This window comes from Microcaecilia unicolor, chromosome 5, assembly GCF_901765095.1.
Source record: "Microcaecilia unicolor chromosome 5, aMicUni1.1, whole genome shotgun sequence".
Classification (NCBI taxonomy): domain Eukaryota; kingdom Metazoa; phylum Chordata; class Amphibia; order Gymnophiona; family Siphonopidae; genus Microcaecilia; species Microcaecilia unicolor.
This window is the reverse complement of record NC_044035.1, coordinates 112552305-112558304: the sequence shown is the minus strand read 5'-3', so window position 1 is coordinate 112558304 and position 6000 is coordinate 112552305. Positions and strand designations below refer to the sequence as shown.

The window sequence follows — 6000 nt, the reverse complement described above, 5'->3', positions numbered from 1 at the left end:
TTCCCTAAGCAAACAGACAGCAGAGAAACCATCTCCGAAAATACACAAATTCAGCAGTTCCGGTAGCAGTCTTATGGGGGGAGTCACGTGACCAAGGGAGATGAGGTTGGCAGGGAACCCGGAAGAGCCACTCGCAGGGGTGAAATGCAGCAATTCAGAAAGCCAACAGATATGCCGGGGTCACATGACCAAGGGAGATGACATTGGCACGGAACCTGGAAAAGCCACTCGCAGGGGAGAAAGCTAGCAAGAATCATTTCTTCTTTCCTTGGCAACTGCGGTTGGTTCAACACTATTTTGACCCCGACACATTTCATTCTCTTATTCCAGTAGGCAGTAAGAAGTTTTATGCAGCCACAGTCTCGCTGTTGTTTGGGCCCTGAAGAAGCTAAGCAAAACGCTGGCCAACATTGGTCCCGGGAATGAGACTGGCTGAAGAAGCCACCAGCAGCGTTCTGCAATGGCTAACTTTCAAAGAAGTACAGCAACAGGAAAAGATTTTTTTGTTTAGAGCTTTATATGAACTACAGATTTATATATTTTATGATATTTTCTGTAGAATGCATTTATATTTGAACATTACTGGAAGATTTTTTAGCCAATGATGGAGGATAGATCTTTTATGATCACATTTAGTCTACAAACCTATTGGCTTTGGAGCTCTTTGAGGCTTTTTCATTCCTTTAATGTCCATCAGATAGTTTTGTGTATAAGAGTCTCTTGCTTTTTGAACGTATGCCTGTGGCTCATTAATTTTGTAAGTTTTTCTGCATATAGCTCTTAATAGTCCATGGAGTTCCTCTCTCATCAAACAAGGGAAGAACATTTTTTTTTTTACAGTTTTAGTTAACTTTATTGGCCTAACATATGTTGCTAACACAATACAGGTAGAAAGTACATAAGTAATGCCACACTGGGAAAAGACCATCGAGCCCAGCATCCTATCCATGACAGCGGCCAATGCAGGCCAAGGGCACCTGGCAAGCCTCCCAAACGTACAAACATTCTATACATGTTATTCCTGGAATTGTGGATTTTTCCCAAGTCCATTTAGTAGTGGTTTATGAACTTGTCCTTTAGGAAACCGTCCAACCCCTTTTTAAACTCTGCCAAGCTACCCGCCTTCACTACGTTCTCTGGCAACAAATTCCAGAGTTTAATTACGCGTTGGGTGAAGAAACATTTTCTCCTATTTGTTTTAAATTTACTACACTGTAGTTTCATCGCATGCCCCCTAGTCCTAGTATTTTTGGAAAGCATGAACAGACGCTTCACATCCACCTGTTCCACTCCACTCATTATTTTATATACCTCTATCATAGATTGCTAATAATTAAAAAAAAACCCAAACAAAACTCAATTGTACTTCCCGTATATAAAGCCATATTATGTGTATAATGACTATACAACATGTTCCTACAGTAAAAGCAGTTAGCTTAGCGGGGTTTAAAAAGGTTTGGATAGCTTCCTAAAAGAAAAGTTCATAAGTCACTATTAAAATGGACTTGGGTAAAATCCACTGCTTATTTCCAGGTTAAGCAGCATAAAATGTATTGTGCAGTTTTGGGATCTTGCCAGGCACTTGCGACTTGGATTGCCCACTGTTGGAAAAAGGATACTGGGCTCGATGGACCTCCGGTCTATGTACTTATGTATTACTCCCAGCAGCGCATAAATGATCTCACACAAAGTTACACCTGATTCAAGGTGAATACATATTTTATAAAATAAAAATAAACAACACAGGTATAAACCACTTCACTCGTACAGACCCCAAGAACACCTACAGGCAGCCTTCTTAAAAGTACACATGCACTTACACAGCACATAATCTGTTTCCACATGTAGAACATGCCTCACACCCCCCCAGAATGCTTTATAAAGTTATCCATAAAGTGGTTGTATAATTTAAATTACATGGTTAAAAGGGAAAATTCATTTTCAAAATCGCAACACTAGTAAACTAAAGCTACAGTGCATAGAAAAGTCTTGCATGCACCGATTCAAATACAGAAAGGGTGGGAACGTACAGTGCATGGTAAAGCTTGAGTACAACTGTATGAGTCTACGAGACGCTTCGCAGATGCCCTTTACGGGACACCCCGAAAAGGCCCATCGCAAACTGCGGCTCGAGATGGGACGCATTCTAAGGACGCTCTTCCTCCAAGCAGATCCTAGACAAGCCCAGCGTTAACGAGGTCAGAGATACAGCGATATGAAACAAAACCAGAAAGCGCAGTCAACAACCGACCCACCGCATGTCCGATATCTTTCCCCTCCTATTGCGTCCTACTTTCTAATGATTTTGTAAGGTGTGGCCGACAGCGGTAATAACTCAAACAGGTCTCCCTCCGACTGGCCGCGAAGTCGAAGCTTTAAGCTTTTCCTCTGCCGCAACTTCCTGTTTCCGGTGAGGCGGGACGACGCCGCGGCAGAGCCAGGGAAAGCTTTGGGGTTGGCGTAGGCACTGTTGTGAATTGCTGCTGCCTCCTGCGACTTCAAAGACACTTTTTGAAGGTAGGATTTGGAGGGGGAGGGGGAGATTAAGTAATACTAATAATGGAGAAATTCCGGGCCACGGTTGGGAGGGAGACATGCTGGACTGTAGAGAGTGGACGACTGAGGGAAGTATGCTGGACTAGGGAAGAGAGAGATACCGGACGGCGGATGAGGGGGGTCCCTGGCTCCTGAATGTGTGAAAAGGGGGTGCTCGGCGTCTGAGAGCAGCCAAATGTGTGACTTGCTGTCTCTTAGAAAAGTTTGGACGGGTCGGCCAGGGCCCTGGTGGCTTACTTCCCTCAGCGGTTTGTACAGAGGTGCGGGGAAGGAAAAGAGAATGAGAGTTGCCTTTAGGTATCTACTATAGTGTTGCCCGTTTTCATGGTACATCGTTAATGGGAAAACTGGCCTTTTAAAAACTGATGTGAGGGAATGTGAACAAGTCAAAAGAAGATTGTGAATCTTATTTAACCTCTGGTAGGTGATTTGGTTAAGTTGGTTTAGGTGGTTTATTTACTGTAACGTGTGAAGGTGTTAGCTATTTCTGGTTGGGGAAATTAAGCTCTTTTTCTTTTTGTGTGTGTGTGGCTTAGAAGTTCTAGTTTTTGGAACATAGGAGTTCTGTGAAGTAGACCTGTTAGATACAAGAGCCACAAGGGAGTCTCTAGAAATCTTAACTGTGAAAATTTGTTGTTAGTCACTGGACGTGATAAGAAGCCAAATCTTGATGTTGAGAATGCAGTATGGCATTGTTTTTTTTTTTTTTTCTCTGTAGGGCTTTTTTTCAGTTACAGTTTGTTGTATTTTTAAACTTATTAACTTACATTGACACTTAGATCGTATTTTTAAACTTATTAACTTACATTGACACTGTTAGATCTTATCTTTAACCTCACTTGCAGAGTTGAATAGGTAGGTGTCCTTGAGAGTTATGCTCCCTTCTTTAGTCCAAAGAGCCAAAGCATGTAAAGGAATAGTGATTAGCAAATGTACAAGTAAATGACAAATTGTATGTTAATGGTGGTGGTGCATAGTAAACAAAAGAGAATAGAAGTGTCTTAAAGGATTTGTCTGGTAGTGGGAGTGGAAAGGCTCTTGACCCTATTATTATTATTACCATAATATAAAATGCACTTTAAAGAGAGATCTAAAATTGTATATCAGACCCACCCTCTCCTCCCCGGGATGACTGGTAAAGCCCATCTCACCAGCCAGTAAAGAATGGAGGAGCCTGGAGGTCTAGGGAGGAAGGCATCCAAAAATAAAAAAAACCTCTGGTGAAGTATTATTGACCGTTCTTGCAGACAGTGCCTCTAGATTTGGTGTTAAATTTTGATAAGAATGAATCACTGGTAGCTCAAAGGGGATTTTTGTGTGTATGTATGTGTGGAAGCAAGTGCTGAATATCCATAAATTATTTTGCTCTTCAGTGTATCCAAGTCAGAAACACCCCAACAATAGGTGCAAAACCGAGGCAGCAAAAGTAAAAATTTCTTTCCTCTTACAACTATCGTCTTAAATTTAATTGTGATGCCACTTTGTTAACAGCAATGCAAACTCTTTTCATTTTGTGATGTAAAATATAACCACTAAAAATCAGTATGACTAACTTTTCAGGAGTCAAACAGCACCACAAAACCTACATAAAAGGCAGCACTTCAGGTATTACACCACACCCTCAAATAGTATTTCTCAACCTTTTCAAATCCAAGGCACACCTGCATTAAAAAAAAATGTTGTATGGCATATTAGCCTTCACAGAATAGGCAGTGTGGACAAGGGGAGAGCTCATGGCCAAAAGGAAAAGTAGGAGAGAGGCTGGAAGGACTCAAATGTGAAGGCTGCTGAGGGGTAAGGAGAGGTGCTGTGTTTATGGTGTGTACTGCATACAGAATGGCCCAGCTATCCATTCCCTACATGCAAGGGCTTAAGCTGTAGCTAAGGAGAGATGCACGTGTGAGTGCACATGCTGAGAAAGAAGCTCCTATACATTTAAGAGCCTCCACTGGTGCCTCTTGGCTGCTGTGCGAGATGCTGAGAGACAAATTGCTGGTGTGGACATGAGCATCATGCAGTGGTGGCTTATTCCATGAACACCTGGTCAGGTCTGAGAAACACTGCCCTAGAAATCCAATAGACCTCTGCACAGAAACGTAATGAAACCTCCACATGCCAGACTTGCATATAATGCAGCTCCAAAGAAATAGAAATGTGTGTTCTCATATACTATGCAAAATACAAAGCTATCAGAGATGCCCATGGTCAAAGCTGGCATAGTCTATTCACCAAACAAAGTAATTTTTTTTTTTCACTAATGTCTGGACATTTTGGGCCCTAGTTATAACGCCTACATCCCACAAGAATGATGACTGGGGCTAGGCAGCCTCATCGTTTATATGTCTCCCCCTCTCCACCCCAAACAGAAAAACCACAAGCAGGGCTCATCAGCCCAGCCTACTGGCTAGAGCAGCAGGCTGACAACGGGGAAGCAAGGGTTCAAATCCCACTGCTGGAGATTCCGCCTAACCCCCCATGTACAATTTTAGATTGTGTAAACCCTCTGATGACAGGGAAATAGCTACTGAAACTAAATGTAACATGCCTCAAACTACAAAGAAAGGTATGAGCTAAATCCAGATTCCTTTACCTGTTAGAGAAGAACTGCAAGGAGGACTCAGCAGCCCAAATTGAACATGTCCCTTTCCAAAGAATGATGGGGGCTTGGTGACCCAAACATGATACTGTCTCCTTTCTCCCTCCCACTCTGCCCAGCAAAAGTATTCTTGACCCCCCTTGAAACCATATATCTCTACCTCTTGCTCTCACACAAAACTTTTGACCCCCCCCCCCCCCCCCCCGGCTATTATATACTGCTGCTTGTTTGCTTGGGATGAAAGCGAAAGAAAGTACTAACATATAATGGGTGGGGAGGGGATAGATCAGAGGTTTTGGTTGAGAGGTATACAGCATGTGGTGGGGAAGTGGATCAAAGTTATTGACCCAAAAGCCATGATCCAGCTTCCTCCTCCACCGTACATTGATGTTTCCCATTCAGTTCCCGCTCACCTAAATCTCTGATCAGCAGGTTCAGAAAAGTTACCTTACTTGCTGTTACCTAAACTGGTTTTCCCTGTGCTGAGTCAGGACTTCATTCTTACTGCTCCAGGGCCTTCTTGCTGCCTCCACAGGTCCAAGGGTCACTCTGATTGTTAAATTGGATCAGGCTGAGCTTGGATCCACTCCTTTGTTGCACAGTGCATACATTGTAAAAATTTAGTCAGAAACTGATTTGGGTTACTGGATTATGGCTGGCTCTTTGAGCTCAGAAACTGAGCCGAGCATCAAATCCAGGCTCCAGTGCATGCTTTCTCTGAGCGCAGGATCCCAACATGTCTTAGAGTCACTCTACTTTATAGTGCAAGTGCAATATAGGTGCTTGGTCTGTGCTATCAATGCTGCCTTCACATGTTCATCTCACACACACACACACACACACACAAG

At 43.0% G+C, this 6000-nt stretch overlaps 1 protein-coding gene across 1 annotated transcript in view; it reads left to right on the top strand.

Moving 5' to 3' along the window:
• Window positions 1-2425: 2425 nt before the first annotated feature.
• The window catches only part of LOC115470217 (erlin-1-like), a 129796-nt gene continuing 126221 nt past the window's right edge, over window positions 2426-6000 (top strand). Inside the window, exon 1 of the mRNA XM_030203197.1 lies at window positions 2426-2517. The gene's annotated coding sequence lies outside the window, so the exon portion shown is untranslated. The remainder of the gene's footprint in view (window positions 2518-6000) is intronic.